Below are 16,578 nucleotides of genomic sequence, written 5' to 3'. Positions count from 1 at the left end.
TGTCGAATTTATCCATTTGACAAAGATCAATGCGCACATCATACGATCTATTAAAAAAAAAAGTGTGTATTTGTCATTTCACTGTATTTGTCGTCTGCGAAAGCTTCGACGAAGACGAATGTCAGTGTCACGTTCAGCTCGATTAAACTCAAACCTGTGCGAGAACGGTACGCCAAGTGCGATGGAAGAAGAAGTGGCTTAGATAGGAGAGAACAAGAAAGGAGATAGAGTTAGACAGAAGAGGAAAGTTAAGTTCATTCATAAAAAACAGAAAATTATTACGAGCGGCGAAGGGGCAGCACTCCCGCCAAGTGAATGATACCTCCTGCTATTCTTACTTCTCTACCTCTCCCCGTTCACGACTCCCCCCCTCCCGCATCAGAATGGCGATTACCCCCATCATGCCGACGCCCTGCGCCATCCTTGCAACCGTGAAAGATCGCTAGATAAATCTCGATTCTCTCTCCTCCTGCGAATTATTTCTTTCTTCTTTCTTTCTCTCTCTCTCTCTCTCTCTCTCTCTCTCTCTCTCTCTCTCTCTCTCTCTCTCTGCCTCTCCCTTTCTCCTCCTTTCTCCTTTCTTTCTCTTCTTCTCTCGAGTTGTTGGCGCATTGGTAGGAAATGCCGCGAAACTTCGACATTGTCTTTCTCGAAACTTCTTCGAATAATACCGGATTAATATCCGCCAGAAGAGCACCGGCTGTTACTGTAACTCGGAAAAACTCATGGATGATATATCGAATATAGCTCGATATAACGGAACATTTGCAAACCTGCGCGATAGAAGTGGCTGACCATCCTCGACCCGTTGATCTCCAAAGTTTGCAAAGCGAGAATTCACATTTCGTGAATGGTGTGACTCATGAATGTGAATCTCGGTGTCTCTCATCGTGCACAGAATACGTTTGTTCATGCGTTGCATTTATCGGAACACATGCAGTTTTTGTGTTATTAATTAATCTGAGATTCGATTAACGGATTCGATTTAATGCATAGATACGTGTATCTATTAATATACAAACTGTCTCGCAAATGATAATGCCAGACAATAAATCTAACAAGTCTACATGCGAAGCAATTAATTTTACACATAAAAAGGGAACGAAATTCTTTTCTTTATTTAAAACTATTTTTTATTAGAAATAAATATAAATAGATTTAAAAAATTGAAACATTTATATAAATAATGCTTTATTTCGTTAATTCAAATTTAAATAAACTTAAATTATACGTTTCATATTTGAAATATCTCCAAAAGTATAAAGCATGTCGAAAAATGTCAGTTACAAGTAAAATGGTTTCAAAAACGTATTTTGAACACGTTTTTTTTCTAGATAGGAACGCCGAAAAGATAAAAGGTCACTTCCATTTTTTAAAATAAAATTATATGAATGAATACTGAAGAGGGTTACGGTGGAACGAATGCTGCTGGGGTGATGAGCGGAGTCGCGGACCACGCAAGTAGGTCCATCTCGCTTTCTCTTTCGCTGGCATTGTTTCATATTCTTCCTCGCATGGCCTGCAGCTGTCTCTTAACCCCCCGCATTTCCCCGTTTCCCATTATCAATCGGTCCCGTTTCTTTTCCATTTTCGGTACTGATCTGCCTTTTTTTTCGCTCTCTCTTTTTCCGCGGATTCTCTTTTCACACCGCGTTCCCGCAGCATGTTCTTCGCTACCTTACACACCCTCCCTAAGAGATGGAAAGGAGGTAGGAAGAAGAAGGAAGAATGGCAAATGAAAGCGAGATGGAAAGAGAGAGAGAGTGAGGGTCTCTGCCATCCTGTGTACTAGATATTAGAGCTGAGAGCCCTAACTAGCGAAGGTGTAGGGAAGGAAGCGAGGGAGAAGCCGACGGCTTTTACGAGACAACGAGAGAAAAGGTAATCTACCCTGATGTAAAATACAAAGTTCCGTATAGTTCCCGGAGAATTAAAGAGAGTCATCTGATGCCGAAAGCATACCTTTCGCTAATCGACCGACTCTCCCGTAAAATACTCGTCGATTCACCATACCAATCTTTTTCTTTTTCTCTTTCTTTCTCTCTTTTTTCTTGTCAAGTAACAATCGTTTCACATGGTAACAAAAATATTCTCCTGACAAAGTATGATATTTAACGAAGTAACGTAGTATCAAAGGGAGCTTGGAAAGAAAGGTATCGCGAGTTATTGACAATATCAAAGGCCGCCAAAAATTGCGTTTCACTCTTTTTCTTTATTTTTTCTTTTTGATTTTATTATTTACACACGTATACGTATCGCACGTGAAGATTTACGATCCCATGTTATATATTAAGAAGAAATCATTCTATACAATCCTAATATTAAAGGTTGAATAGCCACGTCCTATTTGTATTTCTTTTAATAATGCATTTTTATTTGTATTAAATAGGTTCCAACGAATGAAATTCAAATTGTCAAAAAGGCAAGAGCTTGTTGTTGCTATATCATATTTATATGTTTATTGTAGACTAACAATTTCATACATGCAGACGTTTCGATCATCGTTTTTCACATCAGGTCCTCTTCAGTGTAATAAAATTAACGCTACTATTTTATATTACAAAATCTTATTAAATTCGTGATCATATCGAAATTCCTATATATTTTGAACATTAATTATCATAAATGAATTTATCCATAATGCCCTGCGGTAAATATTAAGTGAATGTCAGTGTAGTATTAAACATGAAGTATCGAATACAACAATTGAACGTCCCTGAACTTCTAATCTCTTGTTATATATGCTATGAATTGAATTTTTTATTTATTGCTCCATCAGAAGTAGAAATATATAAATCTTACTGTCTTAGATGATTCACTCAATTTAAGAATTCACAGAGATAAAAATCACTCTTAATCGATTGTTAACAGTAATACACATATATACACAATATCTTGAAAAGATCAAACATATTTTTAATGATAGATGTTTTAGTTGATTTGTAGAAATCTCTTTCATTCTTAGAGACAGATGTTGCTTCGATGTTGTTTCGAGATGTAAAAGTCGTGCAAGATTACATTACGTCCTGATTTTAAAGATTGATGTTTCTTCTATAAACTCGCAAATTATGTAAAAACCTCTTCCCTCCAAAATAATCCGACATAGTAAAGGTAATCGGAAAATCTGAAGAAATTTTTACAAATTAGGGACTTATATAAAAAATATACAAATTCTTTACACGCCTTTAAATATGAATGTCATAAGTTTATATTGTTAGAAAGGCACATATATTTTCATTATGACATTTATAACAATTTAATTTGAATTAAGTGTTTATTTATCTAGCAACTTTGAAAAGAAAAAAATGATAATTCCTTGAGACTATTAGAATCTCTGACTATAAACGACTACGCGGTTTTATTTTAATAAGAAAAAAACATATACTTCAGAAATGAATAAATTTAAATGTATAAGAACTGCAAAAATTTGTAATTTTTATTTACAATTCTAACGTTAGACTTATAATTAATAATTTTAAAACTTTTAAATATTAACTTGTACGTATTTAAAAAAAAAACTGATAAAAATCTGTAAACTATCAAGAATGGTCACTTCTATTGTCAATATTCAGAATTTTCTTGACTGCAGAATCTTTAGTTTTCACTGCTTGAAAACCGGAATATACAAAAAATGTTACGACTTTCAGGTAAACCGCGGAATTCTTTTCAGCACGAAAACCGTACAAGGCATTCATTCTGTCCTGCCAGAATTCTACTCTGCGAATCTCACTTTTCCGACCTGATTTCCTCGCAACTGCGACCATCTTTTGTCTTTATTCAATATTGCGTGACCAACAAGGATAAATGATACTCGAGGCAATAAAGTTTGAGAATTTTGGAAGGCAACTCGCCTTGTTTCCATGGTTGCCAAATTCTATTGACTCGAGTAGAGATCAGCAAGAAAAGAAAATAATTATTATTTTATATAATAAAATAGTTTTATTTATATTTTATAATTTATAGTTTTATATATAATTAGTTATATATAATTTATAGTATTTATTTCTTTACACATTTTATAATATATATTATATATTATATATTTTATTTATATTTTATATTTTATATAATAAAAAACGTGATTAAAATGGATTGAAATTTTTTTCTATCCGAATGTGTATTTTGAATAGCGAATACTTTCTCTGGATTTAATTGGATTCAATTAGATTCAATTGGATGCAATTGGATTGTAAAACTGCATTTTCTATTCCAAATTATGAATTGAACAATAATCACAATGCACAGAAAAAGCTAATATTATTTTTAGATTGAAAAGCAAAGAGATATGCTTCATGCAATTCTTATAAATGAATAAAAATGCATTCAGGATTGAAAAGCATTCATTTTAACATTCGTGAATCAATATTTCTGAAAATCTGAATCCATTTCAATTCATTCTCGTTTGCTGGGTGATTATACTATATATATGAGTTCTTTACTTCTCTTGGCGTCTGTGTAGTAACGTCTGATGTCATGTTGCACGATTGAACGTGTTGAGGCCACGCCATTTCTCTCTTGGTTAGAAGAAGATCAACAGGGAGTGCGGTATAAATATGGCGTGCTTCAAAATATACTCTACGTGAAAATATCCAAATGCCAATGCATGATACAAGCATTTAACATATCCAGTGTGCATCCCATTAGAAATATAATAATGGGTTTATTTATAATATGGATTTATCGCTTGAAATTCTCAAAACATTTTGCATTTAAAACAAGATATACATATATATATATTTATATTGTACACATACACACACTCGCTCGCACGCACGCACGCACACACTCACTCACGCACACACGCATGCACGCACGCACTCACTCACGCACGCGCGCACGCACGCCTGCACGCATGCACACTCGATATACTTGCTGGAATATACTGCCATCCCTTCGTCTTTCTTAATCGCCAATATCTACTACTATAAAACGATAATTAGCATTTGCAAGTGCCATGAGCACAATACTGTGCATATTTTTGTCATTATAAAATGTTGAACCTTTATGTGGCGGAGCCTATAATATAAATAAAACAGTGTAATTTACAAAGGCAAAAAATCGTTTGCTATAGTACATCAATTATATATACCTGAAGTCCAATATGCTTTCCATCAATTGCGCCTATATAAAATCCTATATATCCTGATATTCTTTAGTTTTTTCTATCTATATTTCTTCTGTACATTCAGGGGAAATTATTTCTTTTAAGCTATTCCATATAGCTTGACAAGTTTCTGGCACAATTTTAGATACCGTACTTATTCCAATTCGAAACGCAAAAGAAAGGGAAGGCATAATATCACCCGAAGCCAAATAGCGTTAACATATCTCTAATCGAGTCGAATAGCTGGTATTGGAGTTCTAACAACATTTTTGTTTCGTAATATTTGATTCGATTTTAGTAATTCATTAAACGAATCTTTGTCCATTCGCAAATATTGAATAAATTTCTCAAGATCTATATTTTTCATTTCTTTAATTAGATTGTTGCTTATCCCTTATTTACGTCTTCTTTCTTCTATATATTGGTGGTAACCATACTTTTCGTAAATTTGCCTCCTTTTTTTCTTTCTTTTTTAAAATTTTATATAAGAAATAGGCTTTAATTAATTTTTCTCTTTTCATTTCTTTCAGCAGTCGTAATTGTGGAATTCTTTTCCATATATATTCCGTATATATTTTGTATAAAAACAATTTCCTCGTTCTTTCTTGTAATTAATTTTTCCTATTAACAAACATATGTATGCATTAATTGTTAAAATATCTCCAATATTTTGCATATATACTACAATAAATACTTTACCATACTGACGGATCGATGTAATATGCTATCCACTATTGTCATTGAGGTTATTCCGGTCCGTTCAGTTCCGTTCAGTAAATATATTGTATTTCTCATCATGTGAAACCCAGCTACGAAAAAATGTAACGAAATTCGTTCTGATTGATTAATCCCCACCGTTTGTCTTTTTCATTGTTGTTTCGTTCCGCTATTTCTGATTCCTTGTGATTGCATCCTTAAAAGATCATCTAATGAGTTTTGCGACGAATTTTGACAAAGTGAAAAAAGGATGAAAAGAGAAAGAAGTTTAGATGCGCTAGGTAACTTACTTACTTCATGAACGCGCATTCCATTTTGGCCAACACTGACAAAGGTGCCGACAGAAAGTAGCGGTATTGTATATACTGTGTTTCTAAATTTTTTTTATTAACGAAAATTCCGTTATTTTATTTTAAGAAAATCCCTATAAGAATTTCACAATATGCAGATAAAACTTTTGTACGAAAGAACGAATGTTTTTTGGACAATTTTTCCAAAAATAGTTCTTTAAAGGAATTTAAAATCACAAAAAGGGGATATTTCTCAAATAACACAAAACTTTAATTACGAAAGTCAGAGAAAGGAAATTTTGGGAATATTTCTATTTCAACATTTTATTTATTTTTGTCTAAAAAGGTTTTAGATGGTGAAAAGGGTTTTAAATGCGTGATATTTTTCTTTTAAAAAATTTTTGAAAGTGATATTTGAGATATAAAAAATTTTTTACTTAAACTTTTTTTACGAAAAAAGGAAAAAAAAAGCAAAAAAAGGTTGAATAAAATTTCGAGATTTTTTTAATTTGATATATACGTATTAAAATAAAAAAAAATTTTTATTTCTTTTCTAATTTAGAAAAATATACTTCCCCAAATGTAAAACCCCAAATTTAAAAGAAACCTAATTTTAAAAAGTACGAAATAACACGCTTAAAAATGAAATTTAGTTACACTTTTTTAAAAATAGCTTATTTCATCGTAGAATTAAATTTTACTTAAAAAATTTTTGGGTACAATAAAAATTGGGGGGTTTTTAATCTTCTCGTTAAAACAAACAAATTTCTCGTGAATTAAATTTATTTTTAAAAAAAATTTCCCTTATAAAAGAGAAGTTTAATTTTTTTATGAAAATTTTTGTAAAAAAAGTATATACTCAAAAAGAAACTTTTACAATTACCGAATAGAAAAAATACGTTTTCAGAAAGAAACTCTGCCGTGGTACATCTTTTAAAAATTAATTGGGCCTTTTAAAAAAAATGTTTTTAGAATAGTGGATAAATTTTTCTTGTGAATAAAATTTTTTTAAAAAAGACTTTAAAAAATGTGCTAATATTTCAGCGTAGTGTATCATTAATTTGCGTAATTAAAAAGTTTTTTAGTAATTTTAATTGTCTCCAAATATATTTGGTTCAATTTCCCCCCAAACTTTCTGCCAGTTTAACACGGTTGAATCGTGACGCGGTATTCTGTATGATTCGAAAAATTTGATCAGGTAGGCTTTGTACAACAAATTAAAAGAATCAGTAATTCTTTAAAACGTGGAACTTTTAAGAAAAATTTTTTCATCAAAAATTCAAAAAAAGAAAATACTGCGTCTTTATCAAACGTTAAATTTAAAAATACAAAAATTAAATCGAAATATTCAAATCAGTTTTACGGGGCATTGTCCCATTTGCAAAATTTTTAAAATCGACGGTCGTATTCAAAGCCACGTTCCCTTATCAGCCACAGTGCCGATTCCCTATTTTGTTTTTTGAGGGAGTTTTGGGGCACAAGGATGTCGAAATAAGAGATTGGAAAAAATCTTGTCAAATGTCAATTTAATCTTGTCTTATAAAAACAATTCTTAAAGATTATTTTATCCCAAAAAATCATTGCGGATTGTAAGGATTTAAAAAAAGATAAAAAAGGGGTTTTCCTTTTTGGCACAAAAAATTTTTATACTTTAAAAATATGTAAAAAAAAAAAGAAATGCAGGCTCGGGGAAAAAAATTAAAAAAACATAATTTTTTAAGTAAAAGTCAATGATCGCTGGTGGTCAAAAAAATAGTTAAGGGCTACTAGGCAAAGAAGCATGTAAAAGTAATGAAATCTTTTTTCTTTCGCCTTTTCCCGGGATTCTTTCCCATAAGTAAATCATACCATTTTGAGGGCGAAGGGGTACAAGGTTCTTGAGAAAGAGTAAAAAAATTTTTGCCTGTAAATATGATAGAGAAAAAAAAGGGGAAAGTTAGTTGTATTCCTTTTTTTCTTGCCAGTCTTTTTGATGCATGTTAGTTACCGACATGTCAATAGTAAAATTTCTGAAATACTAAGGGGCCCTTAAAATTGACTTTATTACCCTTTTAACTTTTTATTTTATTTTTTCATATTAATTAGTTAACCATGCGCAAAAAAGTTTTTCTCTCTCTGCAAAAAAAAATTGGGGGGGAAGGGGGCCCTAGAAAAAAAAAACCCCTTTGCTTTTCTTTTTTCCCTCGCACACCCCGAAACGTTTCCGGCCGCGGGTTTAATATACTATTGTCGTAATAAATACCAAAACCCCAAATTTGAAAATAGATTTCAAAAATTTTGTCAGAAAAATTTTTTTTCCCCGCATTAAATATTGTTTACATTTTTGTAAAAACGTTTGAAAAGTTTAAAAATTCCTTTAAAGTTGTTTTTCGGAATGTCAGAAAACTTGTTTACTGGAAAAACCCACAAATTTACAAATTTTGGTTTTTATTTGTTACCCCCAAATTCGGAAAATGAGAGGGGAAAAATTTGAAAAAAAGAATAAAAAGGATGGATTGAAGGATTTTAAGCAAAACTTATCTCGAGCATTTTGGTGCAGGGATAGACGAATAAAGCACCCAAGTATTTCCAAAAACATAGGAAATTTTATTGGGGTCAAGGAACTTAATTAATTTAATCCAAATTTGATGAGGGAGTAAAAAAAAAATTTAGAGCATATTAAAACAAAACCATATATTTTATACCCAGGATATTATTATAAAAATTTTATATATAACCAATTAATTCTATTTTTTAAAAAAAATTAAATTATTTGTTAACAAATTTTTTTAATTTTATATATACTAGATCTTACATTTAAGTTCAAGGTTTATCCGGTTTTACTTTATGCTGAGACGAAAACCAATTGAAAAAAAGAACTGCGAATTTTGGATTTTTATTTCTACAAAAAAGAATTTTTAAAAAAATTTTCCTTGTAATATAAAAAATATTTTCTTGCAGACACCAAAAAATCAACTGTAAGATATTAAATTTTATTTGTATTTAAAAAATAAATAAAGAAATTGGGAATGTCAGGAACAGAAGCCCCAAAAAAAATGTTTTCAAAAAAAGGAAAGCAAATTTATGATAAAAGTGAAAGCAAGTGGTATTTTCACTTTCGTATTATTAAATTTTTTTATAACTTTAAAAACTTTTTTAATAAAAAAAAAAAAAATTTTATGAGTTATTTTTTAAATTAATTTTTGTATGAAGCATCAGATACAATTTTTAAGGGTTTGCCTGCTTTAGCCGGCATAAAAATCCGTTAAGTGGAATACAAGCCCCAAATATGCAAATTTTTGACATCTTCAAGTTCATATGAAATATTCCAAATAAAAAGGGGCCCAAAAAATGTCGAAAAAGAAAAATGTTCAAAAGCAACGTATTTTGAACAATTTTTTTTCAGAAATGGGAGAGATAAAAAGGCACTTCATTTTTAAAAAAAAAATTTTATGAAGAATGGGAGATTGCGGGGAACGAACCTGGGGGGCGGATGCGGACCCGCCGAAGTGCCCGTTTTCTCTTTCCCCTGCTTTTTTTAATCCCTCGTAGGGCCTGCGGGTGCCCCAAAAACTCAAAAATCCCTTTTTTTCCCCTGGGGGTTTTTCCCTTTTTTTTTTTCCCTTTTTGGTCCCCACTTTTTTTTCCGTCGCTACTCATTCGCGGTTTTTCTTTTTGCACTGTGCCCCCCCCATTTTTTTCAAACCCCCCAAAAACCCTACAAAGGGGAAAAAGGTAGGAAGAAAAAGGAAAAAACCCCCAATTTTAAGGCGAATGGAAGAGAGAGAGGGGGAGGAGAGAAAGAGAGAGAAGGGGGGGGGTGAGGGATCTCTCTTAGCATTAGATATTGGGGGAAGGTAGGGGGGGGAAAGGGGGGAAGGCCGGCGGTTTTTCGAGAGAGCGAGAAAAAAGAAAAACCCCCCCTGGATATAAATCCTATTTTTCCCATAATTCCCGGGAAATTTAAAAAAACGGTTCTCATTTATCCCCCAAAACCAAACCCTTTTCCCAATCGTCGCCCCACAAATCTCCCGTCAAATACCTCGTTTTCCCCCCCAAAATTTTTTTTTTTCCTTTTTTCCCCCTTTTCTTTTTCTCTTTTTTTTTTTCAAGGAAAAAATTTTCACTGGTAAAAAAAAAATTTTTCCCCCGAAAAAATTTTTTATTTAACCAAGAAAAAAGTTTTCAAAAGGGAAAAAATTTAAGGGGTGGAAAAAAAAAAATCGCGGTTTTTTACAAATTCAAAAGGGGTAAAAAAATTACGTTTTTACCTTTTTTTTTTTTTTTTTTTTGTTTTTTTTTTTTGATTTTTTTTTACCACGTTTTCACACGTATCGCAAATAAAAATTTACCCCCATGAAATTTTAAAAAAAAAGTCATTTACCAAAACCCAAATTAAATTTTAATACCACGCCCCATTTTTATTTCCCTTTCAAAACTTTTTTTTTTCTGTAAGAACATTTTTTTTTAGAGAGAAAATTTCCAAAAAATTTTTTTTCTAAAATTTTTATTTTTTTTTGGGGGTTTTTGGGAAATTTTTTTTGTAGCGTTTTAATAAAAAGAAGTTTTTTTTCCACTTTAGCTTTAAAAAAAAACTTAAAAAAAAGATTTTCCCCCCACGTAAACCCTCGGGAAAAATTTTCCCAAAAACCAAAAAAAAAATTTTTGGTTACGGATGTTTTTTTAATTTCCTTTCCGGATCCCTCAAAATTGAAGTCGTTAGAAAGCCCTTTTCGTTATATTAAAGGTTCCCCAAAAAGGTTTTTTTTTTAAAAATTTTTTTTAAAAAATTTGGTTTTTTTTCCCCCTTTTTTAATTTTTTCCATCGCCATAAATTTTTTTCATTTGGAAAAAAGTCTATATAACATCGTTTTTGAATTTCTTAAAAAAGAGTTTCAAAACAGAGAAAAAAAAAATTTTTGTTAAGTTTTTTTAAAATTTACGTCCAAATGGTCCACTCAAAATTTTTGTTTTAATTAAAAAAAAGTTAAAAAATGAAAAATATTTAAAAAATAAAAACCCAAAAAGCATAAAATTTTAAAAACATAAAAAAAAAATTTTTTAAATTTAATTGACCCTTTTAAAGTTATTTTAAAATAAAATTTTTTGTTTTTTTTTGATACTTTTTTTTAAAGATAACCCCGGGATATTAAAAAGTGCAAAATATAGGTTTTTAACCCAAAAATTTCCTTTTTCAAAGAGGAAATAAACAAAAATTTTTTTTTTTCCTTTTCATTAAAATACAGCACTAGTAGCATATTTTTTCAATAAAATTTAAAATTTATAATTTTTTTAAAAATTTCCCCAAATTTTTTCAAAATTTTGAATTTTTTGTTCTAAAACACATTATATTTTTCCCTTTCTTAAAATTTTTTTTAAAATAATTTTAAAAGTGGGAAAAAATTTAAAAAATTTTTTTTAAAAACAAATTTTAAAAAACACCCTCATTTTAAAAGGTTTAAAAATTTTAAAAAACCGGGAAATTTTTTTTAAAAAATTTAAAACCCAATTTTTTAAGGGGTTTTTGGGGTCGGGGGAACCAAAAAACCCAAAAATTTTTTTTTCGTTTAAAATTAAATCAATGTTTAGGTCCAACGGGAAATTCAAAAAAATCAAATTCCCAAAAAAAGGAAGGAAAAAATTTTTGGGCCCAAAACAAATTTTTTTGTTTTTGAAAAAAAAAAATTTTTTCCCGCAGTTTTTATTCTTTTTTTACATAGGTTTCCCCTTTTAATGAAAAAATTTTAAAGGGACATTTTATTACAAAATCTTCGAAAAAATTTGTGACATATCGGGTTCCTATTTTTTTGAACTTTAAAATTTTCTAAAGGGAAATTTTTCCATAATGCCCCCGGGGGGGGGTTTTTTGAATAAAATTTTTAAAGTAAGGGTATCGAATACAACAACTAAGCCCAAATTTTTAAATTTGGGGAAATTGCATGATTAAATTTATTTTTTCTCCTAAAGGGAAAAATTTAAAATTTTTTTTAAGTTTTTAAAAAGGAACACAGAAAAAAAAAAATCCCTTTTTAAAACGTGTTAAACGTAATAAAAAAATATATCACATATCTTGAAAAACCCAAAAATTTTTTTAAGATAGATTTTTTTTTTTTTTAAAAAACTCTTTCATTCTTAGGAAGATTTTGCCTTTTGGGGGGTGTATAAAAAAAGGGCAAAAATTTTCTTTTCGGGTTTTTTTTAAAATTGAGTTTCCCTTTAAAAAACTCGCAAAAATGTAAAAATTTTTCCCCCCCAAAAAAACCCCAAATAATAAAGGTAATCGGAAATCTAAAAAAAAATTTTTACAAAAAATTGGGGGCCCCTTTTAAAAAAAAAAATAAAAAATTCTTTCACCCCTTTAAAAAATGAAATTCAAAATTTTTATTTTAAAAAGGCCCCAAATTTTCAAAAACCTTTTTTAACAATTTAATTTTTAAAAAAAGGTTTATTTTTCTAGGAAAATTTGAAAGAAAAAAATGTAACAAAAAAGGTTTTTTGGGTTTAAAGACAAAAAAAAAAAACATACTTCAGAAAAAAAAAATTTTTAAAAAAAAAAAACTCCAAAAAATTTTAAAAATTTTTTTTTAAAATTCAAAATTTTTAATTTAAAAATAATTTTAAATTTTTAAAATCAAAATTTAAAATTTAAAAAAAAAAAACTAAAAAAAATTTTAAAAATTTCAAAAAATGGTCATTTATTGTCAAAAATTTGATTTTTTGGCAAATCTTTTCCCCCTTTTAAAAACCGGGTTTAACAAAAATGTTGGGGTTTTGGGGAAAACCGCGGAATTTTTCAGCATGAAAACCGTACAGGCTTTTTCTGTCCGCGAGAATTTACTCTCGAATTTTTTTCCGCCCCCCTTTTGGGGGAAATCCGGGCATTTTTTTCTTATTAAAAATTCGGGAAAAAGGGATAAATGATATGAGGCCCAAAAAAGTTGAGAATTTTTGGAAAAGGGAACTCGTTTTTCCCCGGGTTTTAAAAAACTACGAAATCGAAAAGGACCCAAGAAAAGAAAATAATTATTATTTTTATAAAAAAATTTTTTTTTATTTTTATTTTATAAAAATAAAAAAAGTGATTTAAAGGTTGAAATTTTTTTATCCGAATATATTTTGATGGAAAAAATTTTTTTGGATAAAAAGGGTTTTAATTGGATTCAATTGGGTTCAATGGGAAATTTGGGGGTTTTTAAAAAAGCATTTTCTTTCCAAAAAAAAAATTGAAAAAATTTCACCCCCGGGACGGAAAAAAAGAAATTTTTTTTGGGGGGGAAAAGAAGGAGAAAAATGGCCCGGGAATTTTAAAAAAAATAAAAATGCTTTTAGGTTTGAAAAAATTCATTATAACATTCCCTAATCAATTTTAAAAATTAATTCCCTTTTAAATCTTTTTTTTTTCGTTTGCTGATGATTACTGTTAAAAGGGTTTTTTATTTTTTTAGTAGCGTGGCTAGAAAATCTGCCATTTTTAGATGGATGTTAACCCCTTTTTTTTCTCTGGGTAGAAAAGGCCCCCAAAACGGTGCGGTTAAATAGGCGTGCTTTTAACGTCTATCACGTGAAAATACAAAAATTTAAAGCAGAAAAAAAAATTTAACATATCCCACCCCCAAAAAAAAAAAATAATGTTTTTTTAAAATGGATTTTGCGAAAGCACGCCGCACGCACGCACGCAGCACCAGTATGCCGCCCGGGGAAAACTTTGGGAAACCCCCCCCCTTCGTTCCTTCATCGCCAAATCTTTTTAAAATTTAAAAGGGAAAATTTTGGGACGGAAAAGGGCCCCCTTTTTAAACCCCGGGGTTTAAAACCCCGGGTTGAGAATTTTCTAAAAATTTTCATAAAAAAAATTTGAGAGAAAAAATACTCGCATCTTCTTAATCAAGATGAAAAATTTAAAGGGTTTTCAAAAAATTAAATCGCAAATGTAAAAATCTGCCCCTGAATTTTTCCCACTAAAAATTTTCTCTGACTCTTCCATTTTATTGGGGGACTATATTTCTTAAGTACCTCTTATCTATTGGGAAAAATTTTCCCCCGTATATAGTAAAGGGGCGCAAAAATATTTTTAAAACTTAAAACCCAAAATTCCTTTGAGGTATTTTTTCTTCATTAAAGTATTTTTTTTTTTGCGTTTTTTCGAGGGGTTAAAATTTATTTTTTGCGAAACAAAATATTTTTTTTTTAAATTTTAAAAAATAAAAAAAAAAGTAATTTAAAAAGGGACAAAGGGGATAAAATTTTAAAATTTTTTATCCAAAAATTTTTGTTAAATTTTTTTCTCTAGAAAAAACCCCCGGGCCCAAAAAAACTGCAAGAGAATTCAGGGGAACGGGGTTGCCCATCAAAGGGGATTACGGCCCAGGAGTAGGATAGGGGGAGTACTCTTGAAAAAAACCCAAAAAGGGGGGGCAGCCTAAAATCCTACAACAATTTTGACACGTGCATTTTCCCGTTCTAATCACGGGCTCGGGGTATTAGGTGACAGGGTTTTTTTCGGGGGAAACATCCTAGCCCTTTTGATTTTACGTACGATAACTGTAGGGAAAGAAAAACCAAAACGCACTGGGGTAGTTTTCGCGTTTTACGATCTCGCGGTTTTTTCGCAAATGGAAAAAAACCCCTTTTTGGGGTACGGACGAGAAAACGCGTGACAAAAATGATTTGGGTTCGGGGGGTCGATCGCTTTTTCCTGTCGGAATGGGGTCGCTCTCATTTGATTTATCTACTCGATCATTGACTACATCTAGTACATTTCCTCGGGCCGTCGACCGATTTTTTTTTCTTTAAAAAAAATTTTTTTTCGGGTGTGAACGCTTGGTATTCGCCCAGGGGGAGGAATGAGTACTATTTTTCCCCCCCCCCGGCGGCGACGGCGTAGGATCGTTTCTTTTTTCTCTCCGCTTTACGTTTGAAAGTTCGGAAGAAAAAATTTTTGCGGGGGGTTTTTTTAAAACCCAAAAAAAAGTTAAAAAATTTTACTTTTTTTAAAAAAATCTTTATTTTAAAAATCAATCGCGAGCCAAATTTCAGGGAAAAGGGTCTGAAAATAAACAACTTTTTTCGAGAAAGAAAATAGGAACAGCGAAAAAAAGTAAAAATCCAAGAAATTTTTGTTTTTTTAAAAAAAAAAAAGGGGGGCAACAAAAGAATTTTTCCCCCGGGGGCTCCCCCCAAATTTGGGGTATCGCGGGGTTTAATCGACCCCAAATTTTAAAATTTAATTTTCCATATCCTCAAATTTTTTTGGTTCCCCCCGATCTGAGGCAGCTTTAAATTTTTTGGGGCCATAGGGGTCAAAAGTTAAGTTTTTTTTAAAATTAAAAAATTCAAAGTACAAACGCACCATTTTTTTAATATTAGGAAAAAACTCTTTAAATATTGCGAAAAAAAAATGGAGAGGGTTTTCTAAAATTTTTTATTTTTTCATTTTTTTTTGATAACTTTGTTTTTTTTTTATTATTTTTTTCCCACTATTTGGGTCTTCTTTTTCTTGCATTTTTAATAATACAAAAGGAAAATTATATTTCTGCGCAATTACCCAAATTTTCAAAAATTTTTGGATGAAATCATCATTTTCTAAATCTGAAAAAAAAAACCCCAAAAAAGAAGAAAAAAAAAAGGGTAAAATCGGTAGTTCCCAAAAAAAATATTTTACATCTCACGAGGCACTTTTTCCCTTTTTAAAATACCCCCCTCCCGAAAAAGAATTTTAAAAAAAACCCAAAAATTTTGGGGTAATTAGGTGTTTGGGGAACAAAAAAAAATTTAATTTCCCGAAAATAAAATTTAAATTTTAAATTTATTTTAAATTTTAAAAATATATTTTTTTTGGACACTGGGTCTTTCTTGTAGGGAAAGGGTCCCCAAGGGCCCAAAAAAAAACGACCCCTTTCTTTTTGGGAAAAAACCCCTTTTTGAAATTTTAAGCGGGGGAAAAGCTCCCAAAAAATTTTACTTTTTGGGGACACGTCGATATTTTTTTTACCCGTTCGAAAATTTTTGCAGCAGAAAAAGGGGGTGGCAAATCTCGCCAAAAAATTTTGTAATTTTTTCGCACTGAATGCCCGCGGGGTATACGAAAAGTAAAAAAGGGGAGCGTTAATCGCGACGGAGTTTTGGTGTGGTTCGATTTTAATTGGGGAAAAAAAACCTTTTTAAGGGAAAAGCAAAAAAAGCCCCAGTTCGGGATCGGGAAGGAACAAAACTTTTTCACGGGGAAAAAAGGGGCGCGATCGTAATTTTTTGAGTGTTGAAAAAGGGGGGTGTGCCATCTGAGAAAAAATAGGGGATTAAAGCAGGGGCGAGACCCCCATTTTTTTAACGGGGACGACCCGGTGTCTATGAGTGTTTGTTTTCCCCTCCCCCAAGGGAAGAATTCAAAACGATCTTTTTCCCGGAAAAACCCCCTTTAAATGAAAAAAATATTTTAACATTTAAAACATTCAGTATGGAAATTTTGTTTTTTAAAAAAAAAATTATTTA

The 16,578-nt window shown here is 30.8% G+C and overlaps 1 pseudogene; it reads right to left on the bottom strand.

Moving 5' to 3' along the window:
• Positions 1 to 370: 370 nt before the first annotated feature.
• LOC147906502 (uncharacterized) lies at positions 371 to 6,204 on the bottom strand (annotated as a pseudogene).
• Positions 6,205 to 16,578: the final 10,374 nt, after the last annotated feature.

Source organism: Acromyrmex echinatior, unplaced genomic scaffold (genome assembly GCF_024713525.1).
Source record: "Acromyrmex echinatior isolate Ae372 unplaced genomic scaffold, ASM2471352v2 Scaffold24, whole genome shotgun sequence".
NCBI classification, from domain to species: Eukaryota; Metazoa; Arthropoda; class Insecta; order Hymenoptera; family Formicidae; genus Acromyrmex; species Acromyrmex echinatior.
Note: the sequence above shows the minus strand (reverse complement) of the source record. Positions and strands in the feature narration are given on the sequence as shown.